The sequence below is a fragment of the Anomalospiza imberbis genome, chromosome 1 (genome assembly GCF_031753505.1).
Source record: "Anomalospiza imberbis isolate Cuckoo-Finch-1a 21T00152 chromosome 1, ASM3175350v1, whole genome shotgun sequence".
Lineage (NCBI taxonomy): Eukaryota > Metazoa > Chordata > Aves > Passeriformes > Viduidae > Anomalospiza > Anomalospiza imberbis.
Window position 1 is genome coordinate 10,421,037 of NC_089681.1, and position 26,661 is coordinate 10,447,697.

The 26,661-nt window shown below is 45.6% G+C and overlaps 1 long non-coding RNA gene across 3 annotated transcripts in view; it reads right to left on the bottom strand.

Annotated features, from left to right (window-relative positions):
• Nucleotides 1-18,277, bottom strand: part of LOC137468966 (uncharacterized) — a 64,980-nt gene extending 46,703 nt beyond the window's left edge. For 2 of the 3 annotated variants that reach the window (XR_010996282.1, XR_010996285.1), the window contains exon 1: nt 18,186-18,277. This is a non-coding gene — a long non-coding RNA (uncharacterized lncRNA). Of the gene's footprint in view, nt 1-18,005; nt 18,082-18,185 lie in introns of those variants that run through there. The other variant, XR_010996284.1, reaches the window with a different exon arrangement.
• Nucleotides 18,278-26,661: the final 8,384 nt, after the last annotated feature.

The window sequence follows — 26,661 nt, forward strand, 5'->3', positions numbered from 1 at the left end:
CACTGGCAAGCTCAGAGCATTGACCACCTCTTTAGGAAGCCTGTTCCAGTGTCTGACCACTCTATTGGTAAATAAATGATTCATGATGTCCAGTCTGAGCATTCCTTGATGCAGCTTTGGACCATTCCCACAAATCCTGCTACTGGATCCCAGGGAGAGGAACTCAGCACTGCCCTGCCCCCTTCCCCTCCTCAGGAAGCTGTTAGAGAGCAATGGAGTCACCCCTCAACCTCCTCCAAATCAGACAAGTCCAGAGCCCTCTCATACTCCTCATATGACATGACTTCCAGCAATTCCACCAACTTTGCTGCCCTCCTTGGGATACATTCAAGGACCTTCACAGCTTTCTTAACTGATGGGGTCTAGAACTGCACACAGAGCTCCACCAACACTGGCCAGAGTAGGATAATCACCTATTTTACCCATCTGGTTTTGCCCATCTGTGTTGGGTGTACCCCAGGACAATGTTACATACAAAGATTTTCCCTGTCTGCACTGGTTTATCTGCAGAAGATCCTGCCTGGGTCTGGAAGCAATAATATTATTTATTCATTATTCTACTGAAAAAAGTAGTGGCTCTTTAGCCAAAGGTCAAAATCCATATGTCCCTCTGCTTGGCCTTGGCTTCTCCAACCTGCCTCTGTCAGCACTATCTCTCATCTCTCTCTTCCTGCCTCTTCATCATCCTCCAGTTCAACTTTAGGTTTCCCTCCCCATGGGCCCTGTGGTTCAACCCATGCTCCCATCCTTCTCTACCTCCCTTTCACCTCCACCAGAAATTTGTGTTGTTATGATGGTCTGTGCCCTCCTCCATGCAGACTCTCCTGTCTACTCCAGACTGGTCTCCTTGTGTTTGAAATTAAGTCTCAGGACATCTTTTGAATGCTCTTTCATCCAGCATCCAAATCTGCCATTGTCATTGAAGCTCTTGCTTTCCCACATCACAGCCAACACCCGTCTTTCCCTGAGACACCTAACTTCTCCTGACCAGCAAGAGTACCACCACATGGGTCATGTCTTCTATCCCACTTTATCTTCTCAAGGATAGCCCCTTCCCCTATCTCATCACACAAGAGCTCTGTAACTCTCAATGCTTACCCCATGCCCTACAGTACCCACTATTTGCTGCTGACTCTTATAATGTTGACTATTACTTAAGAACTTGGTCTCCTGGGCCAGTCAATGGAAAATGCCTTTGATATTGAGTGACATTTTTTCCCTTCCTGCCCCTTGTCTGGTAGAAATTAATCTCAAATGTCTGCCAGACTACCTCAGTGACTTCATCAAAACTCTCCTTTATGTGACATTTACAAGAAAACTCAGTAACTGTGAGGCTGCTGGTGTTCTGAGGCATGTCTGTCAAGATGATCAATAGTGCCCTGGTATTTTTATTTTACTCTCACATATGCATATACCAATCACAACCTCCTGTCATTGATCCAGACTATGAGCTCCCTGGAGGGTGGACAGCCTTTGATTCAAAAATTGTACCAAGGACAGTAGACTCAGGGGCACCGTTAGTGCTCCTACTGTCACAGTGGGGAAAATAACACTTTTAAAGACTCATCAGGGTCAAGAGATACCTGCTTGCACTAGGTATGATCCCCACGCTAACAGCAGACAACATGACCATGAAGTCCACTTGCATAATGTTGTCAGGAAGGCACAAGTTACCTGAGGACACTTCACAGTGCATCAAGACCCAGGTGTCTTGTTGCTGCATCTACTTAACAACAACATTGGGATTGGGCATCTACTCCATCTGCTCTAGGCAACCTGTTCCACCATTTCACCACACACATTGTAAAAAATTGTTTTCCTTTTATTTAGTCTGAATTTTAAAAATTTAAAGCCATTACCCTTCATCATTGCAGGCCCTGCTAAAAAGTCTGTCGCCATCTTTCGTACAAGCTCCCTTTAAGTACTGAAAGGCCACAACAAGGTCTCCCAGGAGCCTTGTCTTCTCTGCGCTGAACAACCCCAGCTCTCTCAGCCTGTCCTCGTCAGGGTCACTGTGAGACCGATGAGCTGGTCTGGATCCCTGAATCTTTGCCATCCCTCCACTTTTGTCATTTAAAGGTGACCAACACCAAGCATCCTTTGCTACTGCTTGGCCCCAGAAGCAGCCTTGAGCAAGACCTCAAGAGTGTTCTGGTCCAAATTCTGCCAGTAGCTTGAACCTCCACATGTGCATTGGCACCTCTGCTATCCAATCAAGGAGATGCCCAACTGGCCAGGAAGACAATATGTGGATATCACATCTCACACCCTGGGCAGCTCTGACACAGAGCTTCTACCAAATTGAAAGACATGGGGGGAAAAAAGCAAGCCCACATGGAGGTGACTTTCCCTCCACTGCCCAGGAGAGACTTGCAAGACAAGTTCTTCCAGCAGGCTCCAGGGCTGGCCATGCCATGGGCAGGGCCGAGCCTGCCCTGCCTGGCCACCAGCCCCAAGCAGGACCCGCTGACTGATGAGAATCCAACAGCCACATGGGACCTGTGCTCTGCAGCCCAGAATGGAGATGCACACACAGCAGGGACAGCTTTGCACTCATCCATTAGATGAACTTGACCTGAACTAACTTGACCTGAACTAAGGCTGCAGTGACAGAAGCCAGGAGTAAACCACAGACCTTACAGACTTCAGACACACAGGAAGAGCTCCCCTATCTCCTTCAGTGCTTCTCGCTGAGGCTGGGCTGCATCTCTGCAGATTCAGGATTGATTGGCCCCATACAGAGGGACACCACAGCATCTGCACTGTGCCACACAGGCCCCACCTTCCCTGCTGGAAAGCACTTCCCATGCTCACATCAGACATTTTGCACATGTGCACATGAAAAGGTTTCTTGGGCAAGAGCTTGTGCCGGCCACCTTGCAATCACCTGCACTGCAGGTCAGCAACAGCACTTTTGATCAGGGTTTCTCCAAGGACTGCCAAGGCTGAAAACACTGTTCTCTGAGAAACAGGCATGACTCTGCTTGGTTGAACACAAACAATTCCTTTGTTTTTATTAATGTTACAATTTCACATCACAGGCATTTTCAGGCTCCCTGTGATTATTTTGTATATCCAGTGCTACACAGTTCACAGGCACAGCCAAAGGCAAGAAGGTTCCTCCAAGACTCCAATGAGTAGGGATTTCACATGACCCAAGTGGGATGTGTCCACCCAGACATGTGCAGACAGACCTGGGCTCTCTGCTTGTGCCTAAAGCTGACTGGGACTCAGTCCAACTTAAGACAAAAGCCACAGAGCCACATTAGTACAGCACTCTGCCCAAGCTCATATGACCAAAGTGGGTGCCCTGGGCAAACACCAACAAGACCTTTGATTTTGCTGTCCACAACAGTTATATGAGAATGAAAGGGTTATAAATCACCAACAGCATAGAAAACTCCTAATAACCGTAACTGGTAACTATTAGAAAGAACAGATTTAAGATTTAAGTGAACAAGTGTGCTACTCTATCCCAGTTGAATGATGGATTTCAAGCCATCTGGTTCTTGGGGAACAATATTCCATATTGTATAGATCTGTGGAAAATAACATCAAAAATGCAACTCTATTGTCAGAAGGCTTCAATTTATTTGAAAGGATCTGACATCTTCATTAAAACAAGAAACCAAAAAAAACCCCAACACATTTAGAAACTCACAAGTTGAGAAAGGCTTGGAAAACCAGTTAGAGGGTACATAATGAAAGGAAATCCACCCTTGGGTGGAAAGAGCTGTTAAAAACCCAATCATCCAAACCCCTCACAACATCAGGGACCTCACTAGTATGGTTTGTGAGGAACAGTTTATTCAACAAAAATGAAAGTGTTCAGAAGAAAAAAAAGTGAATTGAAATTTAGCCAATACAAAGATAAATGTGAATGCACAAAGAAATGCTTCAATATTCTGAATGATCATTAAAAGCTACAGGTGGGAAAGCAACCATTCCCTGCATCACCAGTGTCCTCATGTACAAATGGCACCTGGAAGCACCCTATAACCTATCCAAGCCGCCACCAGGCTCAATCATGTTTAGCTTGAATGTGCCAGGGAACACAAGAACAAAGCATATTCCTACATGTGCAAGGGTGACAAGACAACACTACACTGAAATGAAAGGAGCTGATGGTCTTCCAAGCTCTTCCCGTCTATTGGAATAAAATTTTACCCTATGCCATGATTACCTGCAGAGGACTTGGGTTGCTTTCAAGACAGTTTAGAGGGGAAAAAAAAATCAATGACCATCTGTCTGGTCCTCGGCACTCTCAGGACTCTCAAAGCAGTTGGGGAGAGGAAAAATCTCTTCAGAGAGAGGTAAAAAAAAAATACACAAAACTTTTTAATTGTCTCTAAGTGATGTGGATGCAACCTCGATGGGTGAGGTGGACTCAGCTGAAAACTTCACAATGTGTGCAAGTCTAACACTTCATCACTGAAAAAGACCAAGTAACCTTTCCTCACTTCCTAAAGCCACTGCTGGCCCTGGTGCTCACCAAACCTCTCCAGCTGCTGATGCAGTTCACTGACCAGCAGGAAGCTCACCCAGTACAGACACATGCTGAATTTCTACCAGCACAGTGAGCTGTGGGTGGATCAGTGCTGGAGCAAGCACAAGGGCTGAGAAGAGCTGGAGAAAAGAGCAGTGCCAGCCCAGCACAGCCGAGTACACAGCCAACAGTCAGCAGCAGAAGGGAGAAGTGGACAAGAAAGAGAAGGAAGAAAGGAAGATGGCAACAAATAAAACACTTGTTTTGAGGAAACTGCCTCTAATTAAAACCCCAAAGCAAACACAAACTTGGTAGCTGGGGAGAACAGTGCTGGGTTCTGTTTTGGATTTGCCTGGCATTTATCAGCTTGGTTGTCAGGACACTTGTTAAGTAGCTCATCCTAAGGGATATTCCTCTGATTTTCTTACAAATTCCAAGCTGCTTCAAACAAACAAAACTTTACTCAGGTATTGCCCATACCCAGGTTTCCTGATCAGATAAACACATTAATTTTATCTCTGAACAAATATTTTGCCACTCATTATCTCTATGTGAAGAAACCAACTAAGGGAAAGGAGGACACCTGCTTAGTCCTGGAGAAGAGAATCTGGATACTCACACAATGCTTTGAAAATTGCACAAAACACTCAGGTGGGAAAGAAAAGTAAGGGAACAGACAGGAAAGCTGCTCTTGGCCCGGGTACTGGCTATGGTACTGTGAAGCCCTGGTTGTTCCTAAAGGTACCTGCATCTGGTAACTCCGGCCCTGCAACCTGTCTGTGCCCAATGCTGAGCTTTCTCTTCTGTTCATTAAACAACACTGAAACATCCTTTTGGAAGTGATTTGCCAGGAAAAGCTCTAACAGATTTAAGCTGTGGCTCCAACACTGCTCTGTCAATCTAAATTAAGGATGCTGCCTCCTGATTAATATCCAAAAGAGGTTTCACCTTGTACAGGTGGAACAAGGTGAAACCTAGGTTTCAGAGGACTCTTCTGGCTGTCTCCATTCAGGATGGGACACACACCCCATAAAGAAGGATTGCACTGAGAGGGGTATTGCTGGGTGAGAGCAGGTATCTATCACCACTGCTATCCCTATCCCTTGGGATATCACTGAGGGAAGTCAGCATGGTAGAACAATGCTGATGTGTTGCACAGAAGCCCATGATGCTCCTACCCAGATGTGTCAGCTGCAGCACTGGGAAATGGAAAGCAATCTAGGAGGACAGGGGAGAGTTGCACAGAGGAAAGGTACAACAGGTGGGAAATTTGGACCTATTCCCAGTTTCCAAAGGAGAGGGTTCAGTCACATGAAGTACATGTTGCCCCTGCAGAGCTTCACCAAACTCCCAGCCTCTGATGCTGATGGCCCCAAGGGGCTGCCACTTCGATGCTCAGCACTGCAGTGCCCTGACAGGCAGCAATACTTTGGGGCTTACGTGTATGCCCCCAAGTCCCTGATCCATCATCAAGCAGTCTGCTGGACATCCCACTGCAAAAGTATCAAAGTGACATATGTGCCATAAAAATAGCTGAAATCGGCATTCCTAGCCCTTTAATCAGCTTTTAATTGCCAAGGTAAGACAGTACAGATGCTCAACAGGAGTCGTGCTTGAACACAGAGGTGTGATAGGTGTTTTTGTGGAAATCTTCCTTTTTTCAACAAGTATCTTTGAAATCAAAAGCAGCCTGTGGGAAGACTTGGGAAAACCCAAAATAACAGCAGTGATCCAACCGGCATGCACTGCTCAACACAGCAAAGGCAAAAGCACTAAAATTCAGTGAAGTTAGCAGCACACCTTGGAGGTTTGTAAGCAAACAAAAAGTTACAGAAGCACAAAGCAGAAAGACTCAAAATTATCAAAAGAGATGGGCAGGAAACAGAAGGAAAAAAGGAGAGAAGGTAAATCTTCCCTGATTGTACCATCTTTTTGTATGGGGCCATGGGTACCATTTCAGTAACTTCCTTCAAACAACAACCCTATTTCATTAATACATCCAAGCACACTGGCACAGCCCTGACACCACTAAAACTTTTTATAAACCCCTGTTTTACAACACTAAATACCAGAAGTTTATGGGCAAACCTCCTGACAGGCTCCTGCCCAGAGAGCAGCAGATTCAGCACTTTGTCCAGAGAGCTCTGGCAGATGCTCCAGCTGTGGGCTGCTATCCTGACTTCAGACTCTTGGAAAGACATCACCTGGTGTAAGTGGAGTGTTGTAAAAAAGCTGAGCTCATCCAGGGAAGATGAAGCCCTTTTCAGTCTAGGAAGTCTCCCACTACACATTCTGAAATCACAATCATGCATGGGAAGGAACCCAGGCAGAGGGCTGGAGCACCAGCTCCTGTGTGTATGCTCCATGGCTGAGCATCATGGGGAACGAGAAACAGCCCCAGCAGCCTGTTACAGCACCAGGCTGTTTATGTTTTTAACTAAAATGGTAAAAACAGAGGTGGGGGCAAGGATGGATTCACTGCAAACTAGGGTTCTTAACTAGCCAGAAAGAAAGTACACTGTAGCTGCCTCCTCCACACCATACAGTACCCAATATCATGCCAAACTCACAAGGTTGGATCAGTGATGAAATCTCTGTGGAGGTCAGTGAAGGAGCAGGAGGAGGTGTTTCAGACCCTGCAGCCTGTGGTGCAGCCCAAGGTAAGGCAGTTGTGTCCCTGCAGCCCATGGAGGACCACAGGGGAGCAGAGTTCCACCTGCAGCCTGTGGAGAAGACCCACACCATAGACAGATGAGAGAATCTCCTGTTACTCCTCTCAACAACTTTATTCACCAACTGCAAAAGCTCCAGAGGGATTGTCAGCACTTATTCAGAGGCCTGTGAGGTATTTCCACATGATTTTATTTTTTACTGGATGCATATTTCTGGCTAAATCAACAAATCCAGTCATTGCTGTTACACATTGTCCTCAGTCTGACATTTATTTTTGCTCATGGTAAAAGAAACTGCAGTTCTTTCTGATTAACTCCACAGAAATGCCCATTACTCAGACAGGAGTCCCAAAGTTGGCTTGAACTAATCAGCAAATCAGTTTAAAACAATTATGTTTTGAGGATGAGCATCCTCTAGCATCCAAAATGCAATTCTGAGGGGTTTATTTGCTTCTAATGTTATTTTTTGTCTTACTGTCCCTATCAGGTTAATCCCAGACAGAACAGAAATGTCATCAAACCCATCCAGCCCATCGTGGTATAAACGCAAAATAGCACAATTAGCTTCCACAACAGGCTTCTCTACAGAAGAAACATAGCCTGTTCCAGTCTTGGCTCTCTACATGCCTTGTGATTCAGTTTTGAGGGGAAGAAGTTCACAAAGAAGCTGCATGAATTAGTGCAAACCCCAGAAGTGCATCCTGCAAAAGCCAGTAGAGATGACCCTACAGGTGACTGCACAAGTCAATGTGCAGTCAATGCAACATTCAATTCTACAGAAATATAGAATCATGAATTGAGCTGAGGGAACCCACAGAGATCATCAACCAACTCCTGACCCTGCACAGGGCAACTCCAGGAGTGCCACCATGTGCCAAGAGCATTGTCCAAACACTTCCTGAACTCTGATAGGCTTGGTGCTGTGACTCCATCCCGGGGGAGCCTTTTCCAGTGCCAAGACACCCTCTGGGTGAAGAACTTTTTGCTAATAACCAACCTATCCCCATCCTGCCTGACTCAGCTTCATGCCATTCTCTAAAGTCCTATCACTGCTCACCAAGGAGAAGAGATCAGTGCCTGCCCCTCTGCTTCCTCAGGCTTGGCCAACTGGCCAGGCACAGCTGTTTGCTGGTGGTCCAGTACGGGACAACTCATCCCTTAAGATGAATGAGTTTCAGCAAGTAAGCACAGACTCCCTGACAGAAGGACATAAAAACGCCTAAGGAAGACTTACAGAATGTAAAGAAAGACAAGGCTGTCAAGCCAAAGAGTTGCACAGTGCCCTTTCATACACCATTCCCCCAAGTCTGACAACAGAAGAACATGAGGCTGCAGCTAGGCTTTCATGGGAGCACAGTGCCTGTGCTGATGGTTTCAAGTTGGCTCAGGGTCAGTGCAGTTTCTCAGTGGGAAAACAACCCTGAAGGACTCAACACAAAGCCCAGCGACTCTCTTCTCCTCTCCCTGTTGTCAAAGCATCACTTGAAGCAAAAGCCTGAAAATGTGTTACCTGGGAAAGCAAAGCAACCACATTAGGGAGCAAGAGCACAAAGCACACCATGACATTTACAAGCGAGCTTGAGCTCACTCATTTGTATTTCAAAGGCCAGGTTGACACAAGATATTTTTCTTGCTCTAGTTTTGGCTGTGAAAGGAATAATACACAATTTTGAGTGCTACTTCCACTGTGTCAGCTTTCCTGCAGAGTCAGATACAGCATTCAGCCTGCTTCACTTGGAGAACATAAGGACCAATCTTGGAAAATCCCCCTTTGGCTGACATAAAGAAAACCAATTTAGGAGGCTTGCCCACATCCATACAGTCACCAATCCATCCTCAACTTCCTACGGCTTGCGTGAATGAAGCTCAATCGTGTTGAGTGTCTCTCCTCCTTCAGTAACTTCACACTATGAAAGTTTTCCATTTCAGAGCTCTAGCTTACTGATGGTGTCACATTTAGTGACAAAACAGGCTCAACAGTTTAACACCTTTCTGGCCTCCATCACTGTAAGGATTCCTTTGTAGGAAAGGATCAGTATTTCTGATACCACCACCAGTAGCAACTCCACCAGCACTAATCAGACACAGCCCTCTTGGTGACAAGCCACAGTGCTCCTTAGCTGCCTCTTCAGCCCAGAAACCCAGTGTAATACTGAGTAGAAATCAAGTTTACAGCCTTCCCTGTCATGCCAGACCCATCAAGACCCTTGTTGGAGGTGGCAATATCCTGTTCTGGCATAACACCTGCCTCAGCTGACAACCTTGAAATTGGCAGCCAAGGTACACAGTGCACTTACCTGCAATAATTTCAGCCTCACATCCTCCTCCTAATAAACACCCAACTGTCTCAAAGGAACAACCCATCTTCCCCATTTTTCACCTCACATATTTTACGCCTCTGTTTTCAGGTCTTCAGTCCAGGAACTCCAGAGCTTCTTGGAAATCTTTACTTGCCTACAACAAGGTCCATCACAATTCAGCTGGGCAAATATGTAAAACTGACAAAGCCATAATGAGCCAGGTCTCCATCCCCTTGTGGTAGATACCATCATGACAATGTGCAGGCCCTAAAGAGATTCCATCATATAACAAACACCATGAATGTGCGAGCAATAGAGATCACCCTCTTCTAAGCAGGACCAAAAGACAGGAACATTAAGTGGTCATTTTGCTCCATTGGTTCCCTCAAGTCAGAGTTGACCACAAAGTTTCACTCTTCCTCCATGACCAGATGCCACAGTTAACTCTGGCTCCTTTTCTGTCCCCAGACATACTGGCACTGTCACAGTCCTTCTACCCAGTTTTTGGGTCCATGCATGTGACCCAGGCAGGTACCCCAGGAAAGCAAAATAGCAAAGTAAGGTAGGTGTTCAAGAAACTACGGGGGAATCAATTTGCCCAACTAATGATCTTCCTATCTGAATCAGAATTTTCCTTTCAAGTTTGCCATCCAGTGCAATTTCTCACAATCATCTTCTCCACTCACACACACATTCTACCTCTGACCTGGCTGCTGTCTCCAGCTTTCATCTACATCTGTGATACTCTAGTCATGGTCCAACATGCATCCTCCTCTATTTCAGGGCAGTTTTACCCCCATTTTTAAAACCATTTTCTCCATATACATTTTGACCACATTTGCGGACCCGTGCTCATTTGCACACATGCAGCTCACGAGCGTGTGTAACTCAGGGATCTGGAAACTTCCACCCAGCAGCTCCAAAGCCCCCACATCCCTCACCTGCAGTCAGCTGCAATGGTGCTTCAGTTTGTGTCTTCCCTTGCCTGGCTGGAGCCATGGCCTTGCTTGGGAATGAAGGGAAGCAAGACAGAGAGACCTGGCAATGGGCTGGCTGGACACAGCAAATCCAAGCCAAGATCCCACCACAAAAGTAAGGGTTATTTCCTTGTGACAGCACAGACAAGACAAGCTTTATATAAATCACATACAGTAATGCATACTCACACAGATTTATATGTAATGTATACATACAGTACACACCAAAATAACACCAAGAAGTATGGATGCCAAAAAAGGGGTAAAATTAGCATATTAGAGAAGTGGCAAAATCTTATAAGAGAATGGAAAAAAGGCCTATTTTGAACAGTAATGAATACATTTCAAAAATATTGGATATTTTTGGCTTGGAGCCCTACATACCACAACATACGACAATCACATCAGACTGAAGAACCGAGAAAAATCAGCCAGAAAGTCCACGGGAGATATCCCAAGAAAAACAAGGATTGCATGTGGTAGGGCGCTGCAGCAAATTATTTCCTTGGCATCACAGAGTGCACCAGTGCTCTGTCTAGTCCAGCCTGCTGCTGAAATGCAACTTTCTGAAAGTCACACAGCCCTTACATGGCAAAAATTAGCATAACCTCAGAAATAATTTTTCAAAATCTACTCCTTGAAGGTTAGTCCAACATCAACGAGACAAAAAGTAGTAATGGCAGGGAATATCAGGATGCCATTAAACCGAGAGAAAGCTGAGATGCCAATAATGTAAATTGGAACCAAATAATACTGTTGTTAGCTCAATGACTTCATAACAATCAAGTTAAGGAGGAAAAAGGAGATGGAAAATAAATGAAAATGGGTTGGACAGTTTTTACCACAATTGGATAATGTGTTCAAGGGCATTGAAGGGGGCAGGAGCATCCTAAGGTTAGGAATCAACCCTGGGAAGACTTAACAGATCCTCTAGAATGGAAAAACTAATAAATACAAGGTAGTACTAATCTGTAATAAAGCCTACTATAATATTAAACAAGAACTAATAAATTCAAATAAAGGCACTACATATATTGATCAATAATAAGTGCAAAATGTAATCAGAATCACAGCACTCAATAATTAAGACCAACTACCGAGATGGGGGCAAGCACGGTGCAGCTGAAGATGCATCCATTTCACTCCACACTTTACGGACATCAGGACTTCAATGCAATACCTTGGGTAAAATACCCCCCCAGCACTTTCTGAGGAGAAATATGTGCCCAAGACACCAACACAGCTCTGAGCATCATTTGCCCAGCTCAACTTACAGCAAAAAGTTTTCCTAACTTTCCCATCCTTTTTGACGCCATTTTACGGGATTATTTGATTATAGGCATGAGGGATGAATTGCAGGCAGAGGGTAACTCAATCCCTCTCTCCCTGGAGGAGTCCTACTGGCAGCTTGAAGTGAGGTGCTGACCTTGATTACTTTACCCTGTTTTTTTTCTCCTGCAAGCAACCACAAGAGAAACCTCAAGCAAAATTGTCCGAAACTCTCCTGGAGATTTGGAATTCAGTCCAACATGGGTGCTATTTGAACTTAATGAAATGCACATCTTAAATAAAAAGGTTTGTGGTGGTGTGCAGCTGTAAAATTGATTTTAAAGCCTTAACACGCCAGCTCATCAAGAGAAATACAACCACATTCATTAACTCTCAGGATGCTGGCAGTTCCAAAGATGCTACCCATGGCCAAGATTAGCCTGTTATCCCAAACACAGGCATTCATTTGCTGCTGTATCCAGGAAACAGCTCCAAGTTTTATATTTATTCTCTGTTTGAGGGAAACAAGGACTTAATACTAAACTCATTTTACACACAAGCAACAGAAATATCAAGAAACTACAAGGTGGGACTGCTCTCTCCCTAATTTTGGCTGTCTGGAAATTGGGCATCTGTTATAAGCCAAATGTTCAGCAAATTTCCATGATCCATAGAGGATCCTGGTCCAAAGCATTATTTGTTCCCACTCTTCCCACATAATTAAGTGGTGTTTACACTGAAACACCATTTATTTTATTTCACACCCAACCTCACCTGACTCCAAACCACAGCCATTCAAGAGCTGCGAAGTCCACCAAACAGCAGTTCAGATTGGCACAGTAATGCTGGTACAACATGTCCAAGTGGGTCAGCATTTTGGATGCCCAGTCACACTTTTGGACATTTCTAGTCCACCTGTCTGACCTGCCCAATGTCACTCAGGAAGTATGCTGCAACACCAGGGTGTTTCACACTCAGGTTTGAGCTCTTCCCCCTTTTGGAAAATGAAACTGATTTTATAGCCTTTATCTGTGCTCTCAGAAAACACACAAAAATTGATCCCAAGAAGTATCAAGCTTTTTGGAGGGCTTTTTTTTTAGCACTACTGTTAAAGAAATATGAAAATTCAATTCAACAAGATGATCCATTTTCCTCCATCATCGTAACTCCTCTTCATGGATAACCTAAATGGTATGGGATTTGCCAGCAAACACAAGGAATGGCCTTTCTGCCACTTCCCACCTGGTTCTGCTCAACTGCCCAGCAGCCCTGCCCACACCAGTGGCACCATAACAGCGGAGCACATCAAAAGGGCTGCAGCCTCAGATGTTCATCCACAACACCACAGCATTGGGAATAACATAAAAGAGTCAGAACCATCCAATTCATGCTCTTTGGGACTATGCCCAGTTAGGAAATCTTCCCAGGAAAAGATCATTTGTAAAGCACGATCTATACAATAAGGCCTAATGAGTTAATCCCCATCACAATGTATAGCTGATGCCTTCCCACAGAAGAATGCAATCCAGCAAGGAGGTATTCCTGGCATGTCACTACACATTCTCAATTAGAAGGAACATCAGCTCTCCCCGTCATGACCACGCTGAAAGACAAGATGGAAAACCACCACCCATCTCATCCCAAGTCAGCAGTTCCCAGTCTGTCTGCTTGGCGCAATAAGGGCAACCTTTTCCTCCTCAGAAGAGCTCCCTTTATTGCTGTTAAAGACCTCTCAGGTCCTCTTTTTGGGAGGAATCCAAATTCAGGCAAACAGACAATCAAAAGAGAAAGAAAAAAAAAAAAAGAAACATAACACACACAGCAATTTGGCAGCCTGGACCCTGTGTTTTCCTGCCCAATTTTTAATCCGCCTTTCCACGGGGGTATATCAGCATCATGTACCCAGCAGCCCCATCAGTGTGGACTCCTCAAGCCTCTAGGCTCCAGCTTCCATGCCAGCTTCTCTAATGTGACACTGCTTTGGTTGGAAGTTGCACTGGGGCGGGCAGTTATGACTCAGGGTTACAGCTCAGAAGCATTACCCCTGGGGCACTGGGATGTTAGCAGAATACACCCCAATTTTCATAACTAACCCTTCTTGACCTCAGCCCCCTTTACTCCATATTGGTTTTCAATACACAACTTCATAATTACAAAAATGAACAGTTTTCTTCAAATGGGTCAAATTTATTAAGGAAAAGCATGTACTCAAGGGCAACATCTCCGCACATGAGCCATCTCTGCAGGACATGCTGCAGATCAGACACTCAAGATAAAAATACAGACAATACAAACCACCTCTGAGAGCAGCTTCTTCATGCAAGTAAACCACCCATAGACACCGTTAACTTTAGGAGGAAACAGTGTAACCAAACAAACCATTGATGCAAAACCTAAAAAAAAAAAAAAAAAAAAAAACAGAAAACACCTGGTTCAACTAAATATATGCAGTCTGCAAATGGATGCCCTCCACAAACAGAGAATGGCACAGAATAACAAGATGGGTAAGGCTGGAAGGGACCACACGGCCATACACACCATGCAGTCTGAAAAGAAGACTGTACAGATCCACAGTGATGCCGTGCTCTCTCCAGACACAGACGTGTCACCACTGAACGTGGCAAGCTGCCGGCTGGCCCAGACAGCCCCGGGAGCTGCTGATGAAAAGCAGCTGGATCTCGAAGAGAACTCTGCAAGGAGCTGAAGGGAGACCAGACTGAACAATGTCACGTTTTTTCCCTCAGATTTATAACAGTGGCTCTGTGAGGATAGAACACCTCAAAACCTTTGTTCAAGCACCTGGGTGCAAGGATGGAGCACGCAGAGAGCGCGGGCCCAGCCTGCGCTCCCTCCCCACCTTCCTATCCAAGCACCCCTGTACACACTCATTGTCCCAGGAAGCTACTTCAAAGAAGCAAAAATGTCTGAAACAGGACACAGCTCAAACAGATTTTTATCACCACATCCTGCACATATCAAGTGAAATCAGAAAGAGGGAGGTGCAGTCCACAAAATAAATAAGCAATTAACCCTCACAGTGAAAGAGTCAACGTCTTGGCTTTGGGGAAGGGGGGGATGGCAGCTGGGGAAAAACTCATTAACATCGGGAAGATTAGTGAAACTATCAATGAAATGAAGCAGATCACCTGCAGGACAGGAGAGCACAGGTGAGAGGTGGGGGGAGACCAGCCATCTGTGGCTACAGCTGAGGTGACAACACCCAACACACACATGTGCAGGTCCAAATCACAAAACTTCGTTAAAAGTTCTGGTAGGCTGGGTGTAGAACTCGACTGAGGCAGAATCAGAGTAGGATGGGCAGAGCAACAGCTGAGCACTGCTCCACCCTGCACTCAGCATTGCCAGGCTGGCCATGGAGGGTCCTAAATCCACACCAGTTTCGAGCTAAGGCATTGTCCCCACTTGTGCAGCCAGCCCTTGAGCTGCAGCAGCCGGTTGGAGTCGTGCATTGCTACCGCATCAAAGATGAGGCAAAGCACGGCCTAGAAGCCGTTCCAGGTGGGTTTAAACCAACCAGTCTCATGTGGTCCCTGTTGGGGCAGAAGCTCAGTGGGCTCTGCTCACCCAGTGCTCCTCACACTGCCTTCATCAAGGAGGGTTTAAGCTGCTATCACAGACCTGCACTGGGATCCGCATTGACTTAGCTGAGCTGCTGTGAAACCTGGAGGAGCAGGGACCTCACAAGTGCCAACCAGGGGCCCCACCTCCCCAGCGAGACAGCAGAGCCACAGCCCACCCTTTTCTTTCTGTATCCCGGCCTCTGGACTTTCCTTTTTTCGCCTTTTTGCAAGGTCGTTAGGTTTGACAAAGTTATCTTCTCCAGTTGGACCGAACTGCTTTTTTCTCAGGGTTGATCAACTTGTGTCATGCAAATTACCCAGGGTGGAGGTAAACCAAGAAAAGGGGCATTCAGATGGTTCCTTTTATGTTTCACAGATCATTTGCATCCTTATTCTCTGCCTTTAGGGCAACTCTCAGTTGACTGAACACCTGCTTTTAGCTGCCGGGAAGCACATAACAAACCTCCTTTTCCACACACCCTCAATTCACACCCCTTCCTAGTACTCAACTGGTGTCACTGAGGCTTGCAAAACCCTCCCCACTTCAGGCAGGCTGCTCATTTAATATTGGTCAAGATGGAGATGACAACATTCTCCTCCTGCTACCCATGTCCCAGAATCGCAAAGCATCCCAGCTCAAGGAAATCCCAAACTCAAAGGAAGCAGAAAGCCTCACACCAGACCATCAGCTTCGTGGCTTTGCATTCCATGAGCTCTGAATATCCTGCTGATATCCACGGTGTCAGCCCAGCTTCAAAAAAAAAAAAAAAAAAAAAAAAAAAAAAAAAAAAAAAAAAACAACGGAGTGACAGAGAAAGAAAGCCAGATGGAGCAAACTTAAATGTGAAAAACCCCGGGAGATGTCCAGCAGCCAAGTAAAAATTAGGCTATTCCCTGGAATCACTGACACTGCAAAAAGCAGCCCCCCTTCTTAGACACAGCCCTTGCATCTCCCATTAAATTGCTCATCCTTAGCATCAATTCTCACAACTCCAAAGAATCAGTTTATTCCTGCTCTCTGAATGGAGAATCAAGGCATGGATTCAGAGCAGAGACCAGTGGCAGAAGCAAGCATCAAATACAAGGGATCTGTGAGTCCCTGCAACATCTTCTGGTCCCCAAGGCAGACTTCTGGTCCCCAAGGCAGACAGACAGAGGCAGGAGAGGTATGTGTCAGGCTCAGGCAAAGGCAAAGGGCAGTAACCACTTCATTCCACTGTGACAGTTTCCCTTGTTATAAAAAGGAGAGATTCCTCTCTCCAGGGTGGCAATGAAAACGCTCCAATTATCAGTAATACAGAAAAGCTAACAGTAAATTGCAGAAAAAACATTAAATAAATGAAGAATAACACACACACACACACATACACACACACACGCACACACGCATTTCCTTTGCCCACTTACAATTAAACAAGAGTGATGTACTACAGCAAATTATATTTGTTCTTTGACTTAAAGGTGACAATCTTGACAATGGACCATCATCATCAATCCCTATTTCTGAACAGACTGCCCTCAGAGAACAAACACACTGAGGGCATCAGCAGAAACATAAGCATACCAAAAATCTGTATCTAGAGTTTCCTCTGCTTAAGTACAACACCTTGTACATCTAAATTTCAACCGGTGTCAGTATTTATCCTCACTGCAGTAGGGATGAGCCAGCACAGCCTGAGCACTCTGCAAAGTCAAGCAGACTACATCTCCATCTCCAAGAACTAGGAGGGGAAGCAGAGGGGGTGGCCTAGCAAAGACAGGCAGATGTCTGTGTAGGATTTCCCCTGGCTGAGAGGTGCAGGGATGTGCACAAAAGCTCTGGATGGAGAGTCTAATCAACAGAGAGGTGGCATGCAGGTCCCAGTTCTTCACAGAACCACACCTGAGGGATTCTGCACCTTAGCCAAGGTACCAGGATGTGGATGCTCCCTCTACAGGTGTCAGGTTCCCATGGGGAGGTGGCAAGCATTGTTCCAAACCTTCCTGTGGCTGAAAAGCCACAAGCCACATCACTCAAAAAGCCAAAGAGCAGAGCAGCTCCAGGGCTGGTTCCCAGGAGGTTACAGTGCAGCCCAAGCAGCCTCACTGGGTTTTAGTGCAGCGGCTCCTGGGGCTGGAATAAACTCCTGAGGCTGGAATCTCTTGCTGATTCTCACTGGGGCTGCAACAGCCAGTGTGAGATGACCCAGTTGGACTGAAACCTTCTCAGCAATCATACCCTATCCTTCAGGAATGTACGTATGCTGCCAGTCAGGGTGTAAAAATGCCGAGAGCAGGCTCAGACAAGTGGCTCACAGATTTAAGCTGTGTCCAAACCTTGAAGAAAATTTAAGGGCAGCTTAGGAGAGGCCAAGTTTTCATGCAGTGGATTTGGACACCTGAAGCCACAAGCAAGCACCCTGAACTCCAGTCCTCCTACACAGGGTACAGACATTACACATGCCTTGCAGACCCTACAACCAAATAAGCTACCCCAGCTGTGCTGACAGTGCAGAGAAACAGGTATTGTAGGGAATGATTCAATCCATTCAGATGCCTACAGCAGGTCAGGGTCAGGCACTTCCTAAAAATGCCCATTTCCCTCCAGCAATTGTAAAAGGAGGCTGGGGGTGGGCTGGATCAGTAGCAGGTAATTGCAGCAGAGTTCTCTGAACCCAGATGAATAAAGTCCCCTGCTGTGAAGCCCAAATACAGCCAGAAGACCTGTGTGATGAACAAACCTTAACATATTCCAGTTAGTCTCCAGCCCTTCTGAGACTCCCAAGCACAACAGCAGTCTACAATCCTCCCAAAAGGAAATCTGGAGGATCAACAGAAGAGATCTCACACAAAGGGTGCAGGGAAGACCTGGAGGGCTTCTATCTCCAGGCTTATGAGTACTGAAAGACATCACCACTCACCTCATTTCCCAGGAAACCCTGGCAGGATCTGACCTCCCTTTGACACACTCCTCCCTTCTCCTTTCTGCAGTCAACTGTGACCTGTATGACATTACAACAAAAGAAATGTCAGTAAGCTCAATCTTGTCCCCTCCCTCCAACCAAAAACCTTCAATTCCCTTAATTTTTCAACATAAGGCTGCAATGAAAACCACCTATACATAAATTAGAGCTTATATTAATAGCAGCTTATGTATACATCTAAATATTTATAATATTTATATAACTATTTAATACATATTGCCTATTTAAATATATACATATATACATGCATATATATAAATGCACAAATTGGTGAAGGGACGGGGCCCCATGCAAGTGGCTGAAGCAGCAGCACATACCTCTGCAGCCACCAAAGTTCAGGCATCAATGATGGAGCCCTACAGCCTGTCCCATGCTGGACTCCCACAATGACCCAGCAATGTGGCATAAAAATGCATGTCAAGGTCCTCCTGAGATGCTCATTACTAGCTCTAGAGCAATTCCTCAAACACTCCTAAGGAGTAATGGGAGGAAATACAGACAGGAGTGACAGGGAGTCTGGGTGACCCAGAGCTGTGAGGAAAAGGAATGGAGGCAGCAGACTCCTGCTCCATGACCCAGAACATCCCAGTGTCATCACAAAGAGGATGTCAGCTTTTCCTGATGGTGACCTCCAGACATTGCTGACCCCTCTCATTACAGCCCAGGGGTCACACAGGACACACAGGTGGACATCAGGCTCTGGTTCAGGTTCTCAGTGCTCTGCTGGGTGGTGGTCCTCATAGACTGTTTTCTCTCACCATCCAGGATCCCATCCTCTCCTTCTCAGGCCACAGAACCCTTGCTGGCACAGCCATAAATCACACAGCCATATATCAAACAGCTTTCTATCACACAGGCTGCTGGCAATGTAAGTGTGAGGCAGAGGAGGGAAGGGGACCTGTATCACCATCAAAATCTCCTCCTTGCTCAGCCTACTTAAGCCCAGCCACATTTGCACTGCTAAATTTGGGAGAGTATGAGAAGCATTCCATCGTAATGGGAGGTGGGGGAGGGACAAGGCAGCTTCTGGCCTTCTTTAACTCCTGCCAAGTGCTCTGTAATTCAAAGTCCATGTCAGGGAAGCCACCCCTGGCTGCACAGCAATGGCCTAGATCCAGCCAACCTGGAGATCAGTGCCTTAACCCCTTCCAGTCAGTATCTGAACTTGCCTATTTTAAGAAAATGATTGAGTCAAGCTTTAGGTAACAGCCCCCACTGAAATAGCAGGTATCCAGGAGGTATGTGGAGGGAATTTTGGACACCTCCACACATCAGCTTCAGACAGTGAGTTTGAAGACCCTGAAGGGATGCAGTGCTCAGTCTGGTACCAGCTAGCAGCAATCCTCAGCTTCTAACTGATTTAAGAAGCTGTGAATGACTATTTTTGGGTGCAAAACAGATGAACTACTCAGGAAAGACAGCATCAATACCTGCAGCAGGAAGGGGTCACCATCTCTGCTAGCACTGAGAAGCATTACCCTGACCTGCAGCACAGGCACCTATAAAGCTACCATGAGGCTTTGCTCTTGAGATCATAGGAACAATTAAACTTCTCTCTCCTTGTTGCTGGCAGGTACAGGAAGGAAACATAGGTTACAGTAACCTTTTGGGCCTCTTCTCCATAAACACCATCAGCACCTGCACCCTTCTGCAGATGCCCAGAGAAATCTGGCCCTGGAAACACAATCCATGGAACATCTGGGTGGGGGGCAAATGTGTTGCTGCCCACACCCAACAAATAAACATTTTAATTAATACCAGACAGTGCCAAGTCTAGTGGTGTACATGGTGAGCCAGAAATTTTCCTCAGGAGACACACTGAGACATTGTAGGGAGCTTTTGAGGAATCCAGGCATGAGCCTGGGCAAGCGGCCGGAGACATTTCCCAAGCAATTCACACACATGCAAAAAAATAAATAAATAAATAAACAACCTGGGCTTGTTTTCCGCAGAAGTGGGCATCAAACGTTCTGACATCAAGAAGGATGATTAAAGACAGCTGAGGTGCAGGAAAGATTAAAAGAACTAAATATGCCCAACCTAGCTAAGCAATGAGTAAGAGGAGACGTGATAAAAGACTCCAGGCATCTGAATGAAGGGAGTGGCGTGGCATTAAAGGACTGAATAAAATATCTTTCTGAGAAATGGATCCATCAACGATCTCTCAAGAGATAAGCTACAAGCTTCATTTTTTAGGCATTTATAAAACCAGTCGCCAGAACTGAGGTTTTTGAGGAGAAATCCACATTGCCCCGAAGGAAATATACACCAAAGCTTTTTATCTCTGCCATGGAGTGCTGCAAACAAGGACCTCGATGCCACCAGGGAGCACATGAAACTTGGGATGGGACAAGCAATTCATACCACCTCACCCAAGAAGCAGAGATATGCCTTTTAACTGTAAAATTAAAATTTATAAACACATTTGATTTTTCACTTTTATTTTATTCAGTAGCCTTAATCCATAATGTCTCAGGGTTAGGAAAAAAAAAGAAAAAAAAAAAAAGGAAATAACCACCAACCTATTAAACAGGTCTAGGGATCTAACAAGCACAAGATTTTCTTTCCACACAATAAATAAAGACACATGGCATGATACCAAGGAAGCAAGAGTCTGAACTGAGCTGGGCAGTGGTGTTCCTGGCAACTGCCAGCCCAGTGCTCTCTAGACACAGCCAGACATAGAACACACATGGGCAAAGTGACAAAATCCTGGCAAGTTTTTCAATACTTGGCTCTGATGAGATCATACCCTTCAGTCAAAGTACCCTCTGACCCTCTGAAACCCAGGGGCCAGATACACCTTATAAAGATCAGAAATGAGCCCTAAGGCCTGAGTAAACCACCCAGGAGGAGAGATAAACCTGCTATGCTGGCTTTGCCCCAAAAAGCCATGTACTGCACACCTCACTATCAACTCTGTGAAGCCAAAACAGTGGATTTTGTGTAATTTCACACGATGTCCAGCCATATGAGGGTCATCTGAACATTCCCCCCGGCACAGAGTGGTACACCCTAGGGAAGGAGCTTGACCAGGCTAAAACTATTTACTGAAAGCAGACATATGCATGGTGAGGTTTTTACCAACACCAGCTTATCAGTTCATCTGACGTGCCTGGGGACTAAAATTGACCACAGAATGTTCTTTCAGGTGCTTCTGCCCCAGTATTGCTGATGCAACTCAGCCACCGGGGATAGGACTTAAGAAGCTCAGAGGTATCCCAGATTTGGGTACTTAGAGACTTTCTTCTAACCCCAGTTGGGAAAAGCCAGAATTTGTCAATGGTGGAATTTTACATCACTGTTAAATTCACACAATGGCCAAGTATCCTGTCCCAGTTGCCCCTGACCCCCTGACGTAGTGAGCTATGGCAGGGCAGTTGAATCTAAGAGGAAACTAGGTAGGAAAAAACACAGAAGGTGAGGAATTTTCTTCTAATTAATTCCCCAAACCAGTTCAGTGGGGCTCAGGCAAGTACTAGAAATCTTTCCCCTTTTGGCATGAGCGAGATCAGCTGAACTGCAACATGTGACTGCAAACCAAGGCAACCTTTGTTTGCAAGACCAAGACTGGATCTTTTAAATTTTATTTTTTCCCCCTTTCCCACAGCAACTTCTTAAGTCTGCAACTGCCTTTCTGCATGGGAAGAGGAAATCCACCGTTAATTGACCACTGAGTTTTATTGCAGAGTTGAAACAGGATGCTCACAGAGGATTTTATTGTGGTTTTTTTAATAAGTGGGACATTTTAGTAGGCAGTGTATCTTCTTGTTTTATGCTTGCTTATTTCTTTGGGAGGCTGAAGTACAAAACCAGGCCGCCAGATTCATTTTATATACTGAAGAAACATGATTTTGTCCTACCCAATTGTAAAAAGAGAACATTAAAAGAGCCGTTCAAAGTGGAAGAAACTCTGCTCCTTATGTTTGGAATTAAAAGGGAAAATTAAAACATCTAAGATAGATTATTATACCTTGCATCGAACCTTCATCTTCCCACAGAATCAACTGCTTCCATTACTGCAGCAACACTGATGCTGGAGATTTCCTGGTTCAGGGTATCACTGTCATACAGAATTAAAGGTTTGCAGGCTGTATTTGGACAACTCCCTCCTTTCCTTTTGATGTTAATTTTGGGTATCCCTGCTCAGGCCATGACTGCAGGTTTACTCTGCTCTCATCATGCATTCAGACTGACGGCCAGACCTGGCAGCTGTCACAGCAGGTGTGGCAGGAGGGCACAGCCCCTCTCTGACCCACAACTCATCCTTCCAGGAACGACTTTGGAGTCTGGAGAAGGGAATGTAAAATTTTGACTTGTGCAATTCCCACTACAAGGAGTGGAGGTTATTTTTTCCCCGTTCAGAGTTAATGAGAAACAACTCTCTCCCAAAACACAGATTAGTTTCTACTCAGAAGAGTGGACTGGGGAGATAGCCCATGTATTAAAAAAAAAAAAATGCAGAGAACTCCCACAGGAAGAGCCCCAGGAGGAGCTGTGTGCTGGGAAGCAGCCAGTTCTCCATGTCCTTCCCAAGAAATACATTTCTCATCCTGACACATACATTTTGGTACACCCACTCCCACTCAGCAGAGCCTTTGCCGGCATCCATTTCCCCTGGATATTTTACAAATGATTATCCAGAGCTTCCCATTCTCACTCTCTCATATAGCAGTAACTGCTATTCTATCTTTGCTCCAGTTTTGAAAAGGTGTGAGAGAGAAATGAGTGTTTTTCATGTTTCAGAAAGATGGGTACCTCTGTCTGAGCTGGCAGTAGCTCCTCTGCTGAGGGAGAGGGGATGCACTTGCCCTATGCACAAAGCTCTTGGAGAGGGAATGGAGCAGGATGTAAGTGCCTGGACTGCTGCTGGTAGTCTGGAAAGAGTTACTGCTGGGCTGGGGTGAAGAATGCAAGTGACGAAGAAGCGTCCTGCAGTGAGAGAAGGGAAAACCTAAAAAAAAAAAAAAAAAAAAAAAAAAAGCCTTACAAAACCTCCAGCTCTTTGGCTGAGGTTCTGGATGACTACACTTTTACTGTAAGTGTTTAGTAACTCAGACTCACATAACCCTCTCTGCCCACTTGGGGCCACAAGATGAAGCTTAGAAACTACAAGAAATGCTTCACAAACACACACACACACACACACACACACACACACACACACACACACATCCAGCCAATCCCTGTCCAAGGGAGGACAAAAAGCCTTTAACAAATTACACTGTGTTTCCCATTTAAGCAGAGCTCCATTGCTATTTATTTAACAATTTTAAAGTGTTATTTTAGCCTTCCCGGTTTTTGTGTGTTGAGAGATTGTTCCTGGGACAGGAGCCAAAGTTGCTTAGAGCAACCCAGCAGCTGGAGAGGGAGGGAAAGGCAGGATAGAAGAGAGGAGGAGGAGGAAGATGCCAGTGCAATGCTTCACTGTGGTCATAGCAGTCCCCAGCCACAGAACTGGAGGGAGGTGAATAGAAAACTGGGGACAATGATGGGGAAAGAGAGCTGTGGTGGAGAGCTGTGTGCTCTGTCACCATTCGGTGGCTGTTGAGGTTCCCTGTTTTCAGCACCCTGAGCCAGTGTGTGGGGAGATGAGCAGGTGAAAGCAAAGCTCTGGCAGTCCTGCACACACCAGAATCTACCCCAGGAAGATGTCATACAGCTCTCTGTAGGTACCATCCAGGAGAGGTGCTGATCCTGCCTAAGAGATGATCTTACAGGAAAACTGACCAGAGGATGGATGACCCACCTGGTCACAAATGCTGTTTGGTATCCACCTGCTCAGAATGCCCCACACTACCAACAGCCCTGGAACAAATGCATCAAGGTAAAAACAACATTAAACATTTCCTGTGGCTATCAGACAACTCCCACTCAGACCTACATCCTCCTGCCATGACTATACTTCCAGACTAGCTTCCAAGAACATCTCTTTGCACGAAGTACTAGTCCTGTGAAGTCACCAAAGCCAAGATTTCATCCTTACACATAATTATATTCACCACTGTCATTAACATAATAGATCTGTTCCTAGAAAACGGACTTCTAAAGAGGAAGTTAGTTGTTATTAGTTTGTCTTCCTTAAAAAAAAAATTAAAATCCTTTTTGCCAATGTCTTTGCAGTCCTTTTACCCTGTCCTCTGAAGTCCAGCAGCTGCTAGACTCTGCACTTCCTCATTTAGAGCTGATGCTGCTGAGTCACCTGTACAGCACCCTGAAGTTTCAGGAATGCAGATCAGAGCATTCAGCATCACCCAAACCACCAAAAATGGGTTTTCTGTGTGTCCAAAGACACATCCCTGAGATGCCACTACAATTTTGCTGACCCTGCTGAAGAGCTCTGCAGCTCCACTATCAGCAGTCCTGCTGCACCAGCCCTGCCATCAGTCAGCTCCATGTGGTGGTCACCCCTTCATCTGGTGATATCATATGGAACTGTCTGGGAATTTGACTTCTTCCCAGAGTAAGACCCAGCCTATCAGCCTGGAAAAGGCAATAATTACTAAACTACTTGTTCTCTTCTCCACTTTCTCTGTACTCTTTTTAAGACAAATTACTATGCTTCTTTTATTTTTTTAACAACCAAGATCAGCACAAGTCAGATTCAGCACCAACATGTCAAACGTCACAAGCAAACATAGTAAACATTTTTTTTTTCCCAGGGGAATTTTAGCATTAACAAGACTGGAACTGAAGCCTAGATCTTCCTAGCAAGGCTCACATCTATATCCTGCAAGATCATGGACAAAGATGCTATGCTTTGAGCTGTACAGAGATGCAGAAAAGCAAGGGAACCCTGAAAACCACAGGGAAAAGCTCTGCAGCCTACAAAAAATCAACCAGGCATATCCTGTAGGTCTGCCAATCTATGATCTTCCTCTTCAAGGCACTTCTATATCCTCCAGTGATTTCAAAACCCAGCACATACTGTTTCAGCTTTGATGCTCTGTGCTCTCATTATCAACCAACCAATACCGGAATATCCTTTCTTCTTGAAGTAAACCCCTTTTTTTTCCCTAGGGGTAGAGCTGGTTGGACAGAACAGACCAGGCATTCAGCATTTCATCATAAACCTAAGTATCAGCTTGAATCACTAAGGCTTGCACAGCTCCAGCACATTCCCATCAGCTGCAAACACCAACCTGGTAACATCCCAGCAGTTGCAGGGATATTTGGTTTAGCATCCACAGCAGAAGAGATCATCAGCTTACATCACAGCACAGAGTGACCACTTTGTGGTCAACCAAACTACTTCCAAGAGCCAAAAAGCCAAGTGCAAAGCAGTAATGACAGAAATTTGGATTCAGAACATCAGGAGGCATTGAGGCACTCAGCCTCAGCAGGACTGATGGGACAGAAGCCATGCCAAATTCTGGATGCAAGGACTGCAGAAATGCTGGGCCAGGAGGGAAGTCAAACAGCCACCAAGACCTGAACCCTCTCTTGGCTTCTATTTGTGCTGCTCTCCAAGGCAACACTGGCACAGCCCTGCCAAGAGCAAGCAGGACTCAGCTGCAGCTCCCAGCAACGAGCATCACTTGTCCCACCACCCAGGAAGGGCTGCTGTGCTGCTAACAAAGAGGCTTCTAATGCTTTTTGGGTCAGCTCCAGCCTCACTCATTCCCCCTCACCACCATCACCAGGAGCTGGAACCCACACTTTGAGAAATGCCAGCCTACCCTGCTGCTACCAGGCATGATGGAGATGATGCACTGGAAGACCGTGCCCAGAGAAGGAATTCCCTGTATGCAATTTTTGTCTAGTCCTGTCTTCAGACATGGAGAGACATTGTGTGCTGCACTCTTCCCACCACCTTCCTGGATGTCTCAAATCTGCTGTGTTTCCTTCAAGTCTCAGCTCCACGAGGTGCTCACAATCTCCAGTTCCTCTCCTTGCCCTCCTTCCTCCTGCATAACATCTGCTGTCTGCATAGCCATACTTTGAAATAAATTTGGAGACACTTCAGCTTTTTCTACACTGAGAGAAGTTCCTTGTCCCAGCTCACAGTGTGGACACAAGTTGTGACTACACAACTGACCTCACAATGGGCTGCAGCACAGTCAATACCAGGAGAGCAAAGATACTTTGCCCCAAAACTACTGCTGAAGACAGCATACCATCAAACCATGGCCTGACACCTGTGGGCTGTTGGTTTTGGTTTTTTTCCCTAGGTTTAACATATGCAAATCTTCCAGCTATTCCTTCTAAGTAAATTTTCCCGAACAGAAGCTTCATCTTCCCAAGCTGCCTGCTTTCATATTTAAAATAGAGGGGCTGAGACTGGATGCCCTGTTTCAAACAGGGTTTTTACAGGACAAATTATTACCTTTGCCACTTTTGTCTGGGCTATTCAAGATCTACCTGTCTTCTAACAGCATCTGGCTGCAATTCACAACCAGCTTGCGATTCACTG